This window comes from Lingula anatina, chromosome 2 (genome assembly GCF_051362555.1).
Source record: "Lingula anatina isolate TDL-2025a chromosome 2, LinAna3.0, whole genome shotgun sequence".
Lineage (NCBI taxonomy): Eukaryota > Metazoa > Brachiopoda > Lingulata > Lingulida > Lingulidae > Lingula > Lingula anatina.
This window is the reverse complement of record NC_141768.1, coordinates 30,708,492-30,723,131: the sequence shown is the minus strand read 5'-3', so window position 1 is coordinate 30,723,131 and position 14,640 is coordinate 30,708,492. Positions and strand designations below refer to the sequence as shown.

General features: G+C 33.2%; 1 long non-coding RNA gene across 1 annotated transcript in view; it reads right to left on the bottom strand.

Moving 5' to 3' along the window:
* The window catches only part of LOC106170156 (uncharacterized), a 37,078-nt gene that overhangs the window by 21,123 nt on the left and 1,315 nt on the right, over positions 1–14,640 (bottom strand). Inside the window, exons 3-4 of the long non-coding RNA XR_015332828.1 lie at positions 9,796–10,032; positions 2,534–2,852 (exon numbers count right to left, since the gene is read on the bottom strand). This is a non-coding gene — a long non-coding RNA (uncharacterized LOC106170156). The remainder of the gene's footprint in view (positions 1–2,533; positions 2,853–9,795; positions 10,033–14,640) is intronic.

Sequence of the window (14,640 nt, the reverse complement as noted above, 5' to 3'; positions counted from 1 at the left end):
TTATTTTATTTCTTTAGCCTACGCATTTTGTAGAGGTTTTGGTGACAATATTTCATCTTTCCCTGGAAGCTAGGCTTCATCGCCTTACTTAATGTGAACAAAAATACCTAATGAGTGTAATTTTTAAAACGGGGTTGGGCAATTAGGGCACACATAATTGGCATGTTATTTAACGAGCGGCCACTCTCTGCAAATACATTAAGTCGATGGATAAGCAGTAGTCGTTTTCGTTTTCATCATATGTTTACCAGATGTCAGATAAATAATGGAAAAAGCCTGACTACTTATGAATCTGTGACATTCCTATAATTGTACTTTTGGTTAGATTTTGTTCTGGAAAGTCGTATTTAAATGTGGTTCATATTTATTTGCGTAGTTATTTTACTAGGTAAATTTTTAATGGTATTCGCTATTGTTTAGGGTGTGCGTATAATGAGTGTACAAAATAATACATTAATAAGTGTAAGATTACTTTCCACTTGTGAAATATAGTAGCTGTATTGCGCTTTATAAACATAATTCCCACTGCATTGTAATGGTTATTGTTTTTTTTTTTTTTTTGCAATAAATTACTATAATTCATTAAATCTCATTAAATGAAATGCTACATGAATTTGAAACATTATCAGTGCTATAAGTAATTGAAATAACTAAAAACTATTTGATTAGAAAAGGGTAGTAAAGACTTACCTAAAATCGCCTTTATTTGATCGGAAAAGGGTTATAATGACGTACCTCATATCGCATTTACTTCATCGGAAAAGGGTTATAAAGACGTGTAAAAAATCGCCTATACTTGATCAGAAAGACGTAGTAATAGTGCAACTACAATTTTAAGCTTGGGCATAAAAGGGTAGTAAACCCGTAGACCCTGACCTTTCCGGTAGAGCTTTACACCGTTGAAAAGGCTTGTAAAGAGAATATTCAGACCCATTTCCTGAAGAGTAAAAGAGCTGAAAATTGACTTTTTGTGCTGTGTACATTACGTAACAAAGCATTCCGGTTATTTAGTTCTAACATTAAGGCTGCATTACGTTATGTTTCTTAGTGATTAAGTGATGATAAATTAAACATGAACTAATTTAAAACTATTTTAATTGTAATGCTACGGGTTTGCATCATATTCAATACTACGTAATTTTTTCCTCAAAAAATGTTCATGTTTCTGATCGCCAAATATATTGTGATTCTATGCTAGTTTCACATTTCAGATATTATATTCGGATCACGAGTGAATTTAAGTTATAAATGCTTATCTATCAGTATGGTGCATTTTTCAAGTTTTTTAATAATCAGTGAGAAGCAAATGAAAGTGATTCAAAACAAGAAACTGTTTTATATTGAAAATTGTCAACATTTGTTACAATGTTATACTTGCAAAATTAAATGTAAGGACAAAATCAGTGATGATGCTATTTTCAAAGTGAGTAGACTGTTAAACAGCTGGACGTTGTGCAGTCGTGACGGCCACTATGCTTATTTTTTGGGTGAGACGACGAATTATATTATCATGCATGGCCCCATGAAAGTGAAACGTCGATATCAACTTATTCATGTCGGACGCTAATAAAATATAGTTTGGAATCTGCACATTAAACATTTTTAAGATGTTCAACAATTTAGGCTTATCATGCCAGGAAAATGTTCAATCTTTGGGAATGATTATACAGATTATTGCATGAGCATTAAATTTGTTAGAATCATTTTTAAAGCGCTTCTTATTACTTAATATGAATGATACTAGACATCATAACTAAATACGAAAAGTTATCCTGTAAGCATGAATTTCAATTTACTTATACGTTGTGGTCAAAGTTTAAGAGAAAATGGAATTTGGGTGGTATATTATGTGCATAAGATGTTAGAAATCATCAAAATTTGATAAAGACTTACCTAGTCAAAAATAGGCTTTCCATACAAAATTATTCGATAGTTATGAAATGTACTACAATTTCAAATTTAGCACACAAGAAAGGTATTCAGTTTTTGGAAATGATCAAAAAGGAAGGGAGAATATTAAAAAGGTGTGCCTGCAAAATTAATAGTGTTTTTAACAGGAGCCTAACTTATGTATCTCACCCACACCCAATATAGAAGTGCAATTTACAGGATTATTATCCAAAATTAAAATGGAATGGATTTAGAGTGACATTAGTTTTTAATTTTTTTTTATTTTTTTTTATCACTTAAACATTGTTGCCCAAATTTAAGAGAAAGCGAAATTTGGATGGTATATTATGTGCATGAAGTGTTAGAAAGCATCAAATTGGGATAAAGGCCTTGCAAGTCAAAAATACGCTTTCCATACCAGTATTGGTCAGTTACGATTTTTTATCATTCATGGTCCCAAGAGAGTGAAACGTTGATACAAACTTATTCATGTCGGACGCTATAATAATCAAATATATTTTGCAATATGTACATGAAACATTTTAAGAGCATACCTGCAATCTTCTTTGCACCTCTACATTGAGTTTGGGTGATCAATGAAATTAAGGCACACATATATTGTACGTATTAAATTAATATTTACCTGAAAATCCTTGTGGCTTCTGTGCACCTGATTTCACCATCCCTGACAAAAAAAGTGCTGTATGATGTACCACACAAACACTACCAGTCTTTGTTTGGCCCCGTAAAGAGCCATCTTTCTAGCGCCAGATTTGTCCGCCACGCCGCTTCCATTTATTCTGTTAATCGCGTTTTCCTCATCTCTGCTATTGATCACAGCTCACTTTCAGCCTACCTCCTCTTTTTCTTGGAATTCAAAGAGTTTTCTAAATACTTCATGGCTACCTCTGGCCAATCACAAGGAATGTCTTCTTCATCATGGACTTACGAAACATTGCAGCCTGAAAATATATAAATGATTACATTAAAATTATTACATTTAGCCAATTTTCATAAAACTTGAAAGAAAGGGAAATTATAGATCTTTAGACTTTACAAAGCTAAGGTATCTGTTAGAATGTGGCAATGGTGTACGTGTTTGTGTGTGTGGGGGGGGGGGGTATGGGCGTGACTGTTTGTTTTACTTCTGAAATTATATGATTAAATTAATAATGAAAATATGTTATCCTGTCCTTTTCCAATAATCACCCATTTTAAACTTTAAGCCAGCAGAGTGCAGGACCTGTAGGATAGTGTGCTTCCTTTACTCCACTAGACTTGCCCCGTGAATTAACGTTTTACTAGATAAGAATATATCAATGAGCTTTCATTTTTCTTAAATATATATTCTCATAAGTCAACTTCTAACAGAGACCGTGCTAGCATAATTCCTAGCCTTGCAAAATGACTTATTTCCACCAAATAGAGTACATACAAAAGGGCAAAGCATTCACAAGTACCCTACTAGAGGATCAGAGACGTGATACTGCCTTCGGTTATTGTACCGCGAGCTGGAGTAAGTGAATTTGTATGGAAAGTAAAACAAAACAAAGCAGCAAAGTCTCCACCCAATGCCGTTTGACCCCTAAATTTTCATTCTATAATGATTTAGTTTTTTGATTATTGATTATACTGATTGGTTAATGATCCGGATCACCACCAAAAACTAATCATCTGTTCCTTGGCCCACTTCTGACAGTTCCTGAAAATTTCATCAAAATTTGTCCATAACTTTTTCTGTAAAATTGCTAACAGACAGACAGACAGACAAACTAAAACTAACGGAACCAAATATATAACCTTCTTGGCAGAGGTAAAATATGAAATTTCACAAAAAATTGTACAAATTCAATAAAATGATAATACAATAGAGGTGGTTTTCTAATTTGAGCTGTATGTCAATCCTAGAGAATCATTCTTGCAAAATAAAATAATAATAATAAGCAACAGTTTTCTTTTCATTACATTTGTGACAGTGCACAAAGTAGATTTTTTGTCAATTTTGATGCAATATTACATGTTGATTAACTGTATAATTACTACCAATTATCTACTATTAATAACATTTAAACAAGGCAGCAAAGCTGTCAAATGTACAGACAAAAAGTAGAAAATAACAATGCACAACATATATGCTACTGTCAATGCTGATGCAAAGGTACATTATGCTTAACTGCAAATTCAACATTAAATTTTAATTAAGCTCAACAGCTATTACCGATGTAAGTAAAATGTGTAACAACCATTAGGCTTCAGGACCATGAGAGTTCAAGTGCACACTTTGAAAATGCCAGAATGAGAAAAATGAAAATTTATGAAATTGCATTAATGCTATAATAAATGATAAATCAATTCAGCTGGCTTTCTAATTTGAGCTGCATGTCAAGCCTAAAATTATTCTTGTAAGTTTAAAATAATAAGTAACAGTTTTCTTTTCATAATGATTGCAGTAGCAGTGCACAGAGAAAATTTGTGTCAATTTTGATGTAAAATTACATAATAAATTAGAGAAAAATTATGAGCAATTTTAATTATTGACTTTAAATAACATGGACATGTAGAAAATTTGACTCCCATTCAGCTTTATGCCAATGGGAGTTCTGAGTTCCACAATGAATATGCCAATACAATAAAAAAGAATGTTTCACTAAAATGTATACGTTGCAGTGAAAGAAGTCAATTAGACTGCTTTTCCAACTCAGGCTGCATTTTAGTCCTGTGTTTCTTTTTTGTAAGTTTGACAATCATAAGTAACATTGTTTTTTATAAGGGACATGATGGCAGCAGCACCCAAAATTGGGTTTTCTTCAATTTAGATACAATATTACATAATGCTTAACAGCATAATGACTATCAATTTATAATAGTAAAATATTAGTGGCATATGGATATTGAGCAAATGTGACTGGCAAAGGTCTTCCAGCCCATGGAGGTTCAAAGGCACATCTTGAAAGTGACAGCATGTAAAAAATTCTATGTTCATTAAAAAACTTACAGGAAAATTAACTAAACAGACTGCTTTTCCAAATGAAACTGCATTTAAGGCCCATGTTTCTTTCCTGTAAATTTGAGAAGAGTGAGTGACATGGTTATTCTTTAATGGGCACTATGGCGGCAGTGATTAGAATAGATCGAGTTTTCTTCAATTTTGATGCAGTATTGCATAATGCTAACAGCATAATGACTATCAATTTTTAATGATAAAATAGAAGTTTTATGAATATTCAGAAAATGTGATTAGCAAAGGTCTTAGGGATTAAGGAACTTCAAAGTCACACCTTGAAATTGCCAAAATGTAAACAAGACAGAACTGTAGTGAAATGGGTTTATTTCTATTTTAACACTTTTTTTTACATAAAACAACTAATTTACTGTACTTTTTTAATGATCAACTGAGAAAATTGCTGAGATGTAGAAAATATCAATAGAACAATGTTAAATGTTCGGTTTGCTCCATTCTTAGATTCTGAACATAGTAAATGATTGAATCTGGCAAACTGCAATGATTTGCTTTTTTTTTCCATTTTTGACACTTAATAACACAATAGATTAATACAGGTTTAACACCATTTTTATGTAATCAACTAACAATAGTGTAAAGATGAAAAATTTGTCAAAAGAACAGTTATACATATCTAATTAGTTCAATATTGAGACTGTAAACATGCCTAAGAATTGAATCTAAGGTAAAAGCACTTATAAACAAAACAAGGCATAACTGCATCAAAACTGAACCAATCAAGCTTATTTTCGAACTCAACCTTTATTTTAGTAAGATTAAGCACTCCTGTGAGTTTCATGTTAATAAGCCTTTTGGTTTTTCTTGAAATGTATTTACAGTGTTGCATATATGATGAAAAGTGAGAAAACAGCATAACTTCTAAAATAATGGCCTGATCATGCTGATTTTTATACTTGACCTGCGTTTTAGTAAGATTGATTAACCTGTGAGTTTTATGACAATAGGTATATCGGTTTGTCTTGAAATGTGTTTACAGTGTTGAATATATGCTGAAAAGTGAAAAAACAGCATAACTGCTAAAATAATGGCCCGATCATGCTGATTTTCAAACTTGGGTCTGTAAATATAAAGCCAAAAAGTAAAACTGTCTTCCACTTATCTTGTTTACGCTGAAAGTGCATGGTGACGGCGATGGCAGTGACGTCAGTGACGACAGACACAGGTGATGGCAATATGTACAGACACAGAGTTGTAAGTCCCACAATGAAAATGCCAATATGTGAAATATAAAAAATTCACAAAAATGTACAACAGAAAAAGAAGCCAATTTAACTGGTTTTCCAACTCCAGCTGTATTTTAGTCCTATGTTTCTTTCCTGTATGTTTAAGACATGTTAAGTGACATGTTTTTTTAATGGTCACTATGGAGGCGGTGCCCAAACTCATTCATTCACTTTTGATTCAATATTACATAATGCTAAACAGCATACTAACAATTAACTTTTAAGAATAGAATATAAATATATCAAGGATTTTCAGAAAATGTGATTTGCAAAGGTATTCAAGTTCAGTCACACCTTGAAAATGCCAATATGTGAAAGATAAAAAATGCTTGTGCTACCGCCAAGTGGAAATGAAAATAACACTCAACAAGTCACCCATTCTTATGTCTTCCCGTAATACAACAGCAATTGTTGTTGTCACAATGTTCAATGTCTTTCCATAAGACAACAACAATTGTTGATGTCACAATGTTCAACACCTTCCCGTGACAGCAACAGCAACTGTTGATGTTACAATGTTCAATGTCTTCCCATAATACAACAACAATTGTTGATGTCACAATGTTCAATGTCTTCCCATAATACAACAGCAATTATTGATGTTATAGTGTTCAATGTCTTCCCATAATACAACAACAATTGTTGATGTCACAGTGTTCAATGTCTTCCCATAATACAACAGCAATTGTTGATGTCACAATGTTCAATGTCTTCCCATAATACAACAGCAATTGTTGATGTCACAATGCCCAATGTATTCCCATAATGCAGCTGAAATTGTTGATGTCACAATGCCCAATGTATTCCCATAATAAAACAGCAATTGTTGACAGCACAATGTTCAATGTCTTCCCATAATACAACAGCAATTGTTGATGTCACAATGTTAAATATAAACACAACAGCAATTGTTGATGTCACAATGTTCTATGTCTTCCCATAATACAACAGCAATTGTTGATGTCACAATGCCCAATGTATTCCCATAATGCAGCTGAAATTGTTGATGTCACAATGCCCAATGTATTCCCATAATAAAACAGCAATTGTTGACAGCACAATGTTCAATGTCTTCCCATAATACAACAGCAATTGTTGATGTCACAATGTTAAATATATTTCCATAATACAACAGCAATTGTAGTGACATCAACTATTGCTGTTGTATTATGGAAATATAAAATATAAAAATGTTAAATATATTTCCATAATGCAACAGCAATAGTTGATGTCACGTCTTCCCATAATACAACAGCAATTGTTGATGTCACAATGTTCAATGTCTTCCCATAATACAACAGCAATTGTTGATGTCACAATATTCAATGACTTCCCATAATACAACAGCAATTGTTGATGTCACAATGTTCAATGTCTTCCCATAATACAACAGCAATTGTTGGTGTCCCAATGTTCAATGTCTTCCCACAATACAACAGCAATTGCTAATGTCACAATGTTCAGTGTCTTCCCATAATACAACAGCCACTGTTGATGTCTCAATGTTCAATCCCTCCCATAATACAACATCAATTGTTGATGACACAATATTCAATGTCTTTCCATAATACAACAGCAATTGTTGATGTCACAATGTTCAATGTCTTTCCATAATATAACTGCAATTGTTGATGTCACAGTGTTCAATGCCTTCCCATAATGCAACAGCAATTGTTGATGTCACAATGTTAAATATAAACACAACAGCAATTGTTGATGTCACAATGTTCTATGTCTTCCCATAATACAACAGCAATTGTTGATGTCACAATGCCCAATGTATTCCCATAATGCAGCTGAAATTGGTGATGTCACAATGCCCAATGTATTTCCATAATAAAACAGCAATTGTTGACAGCACAATGTTCAATGTCTTCCCATAATACAACAGCAATTGTTGATGTCACAATGTTAAATATAAACACAACAGCAATTGTTGATGTCACAATGTTCAATGTCTTCCCATAATACAACAGCAATTGTTGATGTCACAATGCCCAATGTATTCCCATAATGCAGCTGAAATTGTTGATGTCACAATGCCCAATGTATTCCCATAATAAAACAGCAATTGTTGACAGCACAATGTTCAATGTCTTCCCATAATACAACAGCAATTGTTGATGTCACAATGTTAAATATAAACACAACAGCAATTGTTGATGTCACAATGTTCAATGTCTTCCCATAATACAACAGCAATTGTTGATGTCACAATGCCCAATGTATTCCCATAATGCAGCTGAAATTGTTGATGTCACAATGCCCAATGTATTCCCATAATAAAACAGCAATTGTTGACAGCACAATGTTCAATGTCTTACCATAATACAACAGCAATTGTTGATGTCACAATGTTAAATATATTTCCATAATACAACAGCAATTGTAGTGACATCAACAATTGCTGTTGTATTATGGAAATATAAAATATAAAAATGTTAAATATATTTCCATAATGCAACAGCAATTGTTGATGTCACGTCTTCCCATAATACAACAGCAATTGTTGATGTCACAATGTTCAATGTCTTCCCATAATACAACAGCAATTGTTGATGTCACAATGTTCAATGTTTTCCCATAATACAACAGCAATTGTTGATGCCACAATATTCAATGACTTCCCTTAATACAACAGCAATTGTTGATGTCACAATGTTCAATGTCTTCCCATTATACAACAGCAATTGTTGGCGTCCCAATGTTCAATGTCTTCCCACAATACAACAGCAATTGCTAATGTCACAATGTTCAGTGTCTTCCCATAATACAACAGCCACTGTTGATGTCACAATGTTCAATCCCTCCCATAATACAACATCGATTGTTGATGACACAATATTCAATGTCTTTCCATAATACAACAGCAATTGTTGATGTCACAATGTTCAATGTCTTTCCATAATATAACTGCAATTGTTGATGTCACAGTGTTCAATGCCTTCCCATAATGCAACAGCAATTGTTGATGTCACAATGTTCAATGTCTTCCCATAATACAACAGCAATTGTTGATGTCACAATATTCAATGTCTTCCCATTATACAACAGGAATTGTTGATGTCACAGTGTTCAGTGTCTTCAAATATACCAAATGGCAATCCTCAGCTGATTCCACAAGCTCCATACAAACCACGTACACGATAAGTGTAGGAATATGCATCAAATTGGTACATTTCTCTGCTGGAACTGCCTTTTCACTCAACCAGAGTCAATACACCAGAGGGATAAGTTCCCTAAAATCCAATTTTTGGGGAGTATCATAAAGACTATTCAGATAAAATGAAATTGCACATCGTCTCTGAGCTATCCAAACCTGATCCTAACTTGCAACTAGCCTTCGCATGTGTCATTTGGGCATGAGACTGAAAGTAGTTCCTTTCCTAATATTCAAAGCATGCTATGGATGCCATCATATCATGTCCGAGGTTATTGTGGAGTGTGCGAGACATCCCAAGTAGTTCCAAGTGTCCATAAATCAACAGCATTTGTTGATGCCACAATGTTCAATGTCTTCCCATAATACATAAGCAATTGCTGTTGTTTAAATTCTCAATAAATTTCCAACAACAAGAAATACCAAATTGAACACAATATACATAGCAAAGTTCTATTTGGTATTATAAGGTGATGAAGTGACCAAAATTATTTTCTTACCTGTCTTCCCTCATGACCTTGACACATTCTACAGGTTATACAGTAGTTAAAAGCTCTGAGATGGTTTGGGCAGCCACACTTTGTAAAGCACATCAGATAACAGTACTGTAGTATGGGGTGACTGGATGAAGCTGCAATCTTACTGGATAGCACATCTTATAGTGTATCATATCAGTTCTCCAAGTCCATCTTCCCCTGTTTCAACAATATACCCAGTACCACATCCTTTTCCATACACTAAAATTCAAAGAAATGAAATAATTAAAACTTATTTGCATTTGTCATGAAAGAAAATAATTAAAACTTGAGAACAAAGCTAATAAATATACAAACACCAAAAAAATCTTTTGCAACAATGCTACAACAAGGCAGCAAAATTGTGAAATGTACAGACAACAAGAGATAACTATCAGCTAGTGATGCCAGTGACAGAAACAACAGAAATACTTTCTCAGTTCCAAAATCAAAAAGGTTGCTTTATTCAGTTTCAGTCAGATACTTATTACAAATTGGTTGTCAAAATTACATTTTTACATACATGTACTGACAATATCTTTTTTGACTTTCCATTGAGAAACTCTGGAAGATACCTCTCACACACACCTAATGAATGCCAACACATCTTTGACTTCATTCAAGTACGTGTGAATAAAATACTTCCACAGTAACTCAGCTTTGAACCCAAATAAACCTTATCATAACTATATTGAAATGAGTTTATTTCCATTTTCAACACTTTTTTTACATAATAAAAAAAAAACGCAGCAAAGCTGAGGCTACTGTCAATTCTGATGCAAAAGTACATAATGTTTAACTGCAAATTCAACATCTAATTTTAATTATGCTCAACAGGTAATACCAATGTAAGTAAAATGTGTAACAAGCATAAGGCTTCAGGCCCATGGGAGTTCAAGTTCACACTTTGAAAGTGCCAGAATGAGAAAAATGAAAATTTCACACAAAATTGCATAAATTCAATAATAAATTGAGCTGGCTTTCTAATTTGAACTGCATGCCAATCGTAAAAATCATACTTGTAAGTTAAAAATAATAATAAGTAACACAGTTTTCTTTTCATAATGTTTGTAGTAGCAGTGCAAAAAGATTTTTGTCAATTTTGATGTAACATTACTAGTAAATTACTGAATAATTATTACCAATTTTTGATTATTGACTATAAATAGCATGGACATGTAGAAAATATGTACCATTCGGCTTCATGTCCGTGGGAGCTCCCACAATAAATATGCCAACACGATAAAAATGAATATTTCACTAAAATGTTTAACTTCCAGAAAAAGAAGCAAATTAGACTGCTTTTCCAACTCGGGCTACATTTTGGTCCCGTGTTTCTTTTTTTAAAGTTTGACAATCATAAGTAACATGGTTTTTCCAAAATGGTCATCACGGTAGCAGCACCCAAAATTGTGTTTTCTTCTATTTTGATGCAATAGTACATAATGCTTAACAGCATAATGACCGTTAATTTTTAATAATAAAATATTAGTATCATGGATATTCAGAAAATGTGACTAGCAAAGGTCTTCAGGCCCATGGAACTTCAAAGTCACACCTTGAAAATGCCAAAATGTAAACAAGACAGCACTGTTCTGAAATTTTTTTTTTTTCCATTTTTAACAATTTTTTAACTCAAATTTTTAAATACAACATTAACAGTTTACTGCCATTTTCACTATTTTTTACTGAACATGTATAGTAAATGATTGAATCTGACAAACTGCAATGATACGAGTTTATTTCCATTTTTGAAACTCTATTACACAATACACTATAACAAGTTTACCATCTTTTTTACATAATCAACTAACAATGTTGTAAAGATGCAAAAAATGTCAAACAAACACTTTTACGTATCTTATTAGTTAAATATTGAGACTGTTAACATGCCTAAGAATTGAATCTGAGAAAATGTGAAAAAACAGCTTAACTTCTAAAATAATGGCCCAATTATGCTGATTTTTGAACTCAAACTGTGATTTAGTTAGATTGACCACTCCTGTGAGTTTCATGACAATTGGCCTATCTGTTTTTCTTATATTTTGTTTACAGTGTTGCATATATGCTGAAAAGTGAAAAAACAGCATAACTACTAAAATAGTGGCCTGATCATGCCGATTTTCGAACTTGACCTGCATTTTAGTAAGATATATGCATACAAAAAAATAGCTGAACATTAAAAAACTCCGATGAGGCTGGTTTTGAAATTCAACTTGTATTCAAGTCACATTCAGTCCTGTAAGTTTTATATGGAAGGTGTTATCTTTATTCCATATACTATATGCTGAGAAATAAAACAAAAAACACATAAATTGAAGAAAAATGGTCCCATCAAGCTGATTTTTAGGCTTGGCCTGTATATTAATACTACGTATACTGATCAGTCTTGTAAGTTTGAAATGTGTTGTCTGTCAGCATATATTATAATATATGCTGTAAAAAAGCATTAACTCCTGAAGACAACATTATTGGTTTTCCTTGAAATGTGTTGTCAGTGTTGCATACAGCATAAAAGTTATGGAAAAAAATATATCAGCATTACTTCCAGAAGAATAGTTTGAATAAGTGGATTTTCAGATTCAACCTGTATTCTAGTAACATTGGCCACTCCTGTAAGTTTGAAAACAAAAGGCCTATCGGTTTTCCTTGAAATGTATTGACTGTATTGCATACATGCTAAAAAAAAATTGGTGGGATTATGCCTGTTTTCGAATTCTACCTGTATATCAGCTATGCAAGCTTTAAGACAACAACAACAACAGATGCAGGTGATGGCTACATATACAGGCATGATGTGTCTGTACATAAGACAGTAAAAATAATAAATTCAAAGAAACAATATGATTGAATAATAAACTAAGCAAGTGAAAAAAGTAATTCACAATGTTCAATCTCTTACCAAAATACAGCAGCAGTTGTTGATGTTAAAATGTTTAATGTATTCCCATAATGCAACTGCTATTGTTGATGTCACAATGCTCAATGTATTCCCACAATGCAAATGTCACAATGTTCGATGTATTCCAATAATGCAACTGCTATTGTTGATGTCACAATGCTAAATGTATTCCCATAATGCAACTGCAATTGTTGATGTCACAATGCTCAATTTATTCCCATAATGCAACTACTATTGTTGATGTCACAATGCTAAATGTATTCCCATAATACAACTGCTATTGCTGATGTCACAATGCTCAATATATTCCCATAATGCAACTGCAATTGCTGATGTCACAATGCTGAATGTATTCCCATAATACAATTGCTATTGTTGATATCACAATGCTTAATCCCATAATGCAACTGCAACTGCTGATGTCACAATGCTGAATATATTCCCATAATGCAACTGCAACTGTTGAATTGTACAGAGATTTAATTACTGACAACATGTGGTGAGGCATGTGAGAGGTAGAGAGTCCATTACAGGATTAAGCGGTCTTCCTTTCATATGTAGGTCTGCCATATTTAGGTCATGGCCTAACTAGCACTCGGCTCTTCTCATTCTGAGCGGTCCCTATGTATAATACAACAGCAACACAGACTTGCTGAAAACTTTTCAGAATGGCCGGACATTTGGACCGGCAGTAATGAAAAATATGCCGGACCAAAAATCACCCTATTCGTTTGAGACAGGTACTACCAGTAACATTAGGGTAGCTTACTTTATTTGTGAATGTGATAGGTTTGAAATGGAAGGGAAAAAATGCTTTGGGTTTTATATCATTTTATTAGTGAAGTATGTCGAATGGTGACTGTTAATTCAAAATTGCGACTCTTAAAACTCTTGTCGGTCCTTTGGACCGACCAAGTCCAATTTTTTACCAGTCCAGACAAATTTTGCCGGTCATGACCAATCAGACCGACAGTTTCAGCATGTCTGGCAACAATTGAAATCAAAATTTCCAATGTCTTCCCATTATAAAACAGCAATCATTGTTATCTAAATGTTCATTCTTTTAACACAAGAGAAACTACGTAATGTAAGATAAAGTTCTATCTGGTGTTATACAGTGGTAAAGTGACCAAAATGATTTTCGTCCCTCATAACTTTAACCCATATTGTATAGGTTGTATAGAATAAACAGGCATGGTTCTTTAATGGCATTGTATATTGCGAAGCTAAAACAGTGATACCAGTGAATATCAAATACTTGAATATTAGAAGAAAAATTGAAAAAGAAATGACAATAAATTGAAAGAAGTGCTGTTTATTGGGTATTATATATAAAAATGATCACAAAACCCTAATCGAACAAGAAGTGCATCCTACTGAGTGATGGGTGCAGTGATGTTGGATGGCCCTTTTTTTATTAAATGTTGTTTAATGTTTATGACAAGCATTAAAACAGGGTGTATGAACTGCAGAGGTCTAAGCAAGAACCAAGTTCAAAGAAGAAACATTTGATTATTTGATTTTTGTTTGAAAAAGTATGACACTTCTTAACTGAATAACAAGAATTGTTGAAAACAAGGCAGCAAAGCTGTTCAATATACAGTCATAAAGCAGATAATAATAATGCTATAATAGTCTACAAAACAGGTTTGTTGTCGATTTTAATGCAATATTTCTTTGTTCACCAGCAAAATCACAATCACTTTTCCATAATGTGCACAAGTACATAAAGAGATAACAACTCTTTATCTGGCAAGAAAGTTGACACAAAACAGCCTTTCCCCAGGGTAAACCATGCTTATACCATACTAGACAATGGTTAACCAATCCTGTCTGACAGTTACCTGGTGGTCCACTGAGACTACAACACACTTAAAGCTGATGCCATGGGTGTATGTACAGATGCACATCAAAGATATACCCATCCC